The sequence below is a fragment of the Condylura cristata genome, unplaced genomic scaffold (genome assembly GCF_000260355.1).
Source record: "Condylura cristata isolate star-nosed mole 26May11 unplaced genomic scaffold, ConCri1.0 scaffold00081, whole genome shotgun sequence".
Taxonomy (NCBI): Eukaryota; Metazoa; Chordata; class Mammalia; order Eulipotyphla; family Talpidae; genus Condylura; species Condylura cristata.
Genome location: NW_004567182.1, coordinates 219,733 through 220,065, shown reverse-complemented (window position 1 = coordinate 220,065; position 333 = coordinate 219,733).

Sequence of the window (333 nt, the reverse complement as noted above, 5' to 3'; positions counted from 1 at the left end):
GAGGCGGGCAGGGTGTTCCTGCGGGAGCCGGCCAGCAGCGCGGGAGGGTGGACGCCGAGCAAGGCCGTCTGGCCTCAACCCGGTGGTCGCTGCTCGTCAGCGGCGACCCTCGCCACTCGCCCACACCTGCCCCCGGCGCCCTCCTGCCTGGCACTGCTCACCCGCCAACTGCCCGCTGCTAGGGATGGGCGAGAGGGACGCTCGCAGCCGCTCGCCTGAGACCCAGGCCCGGCCGGTCGAAGCCTCCTGGCGCCTGTCGGGCGTCGCTTTGGTCTTTGACCCCCACTGGGCCCTCAAAATATTTTAACAGCAACCAAATGTTTGAACCCTACA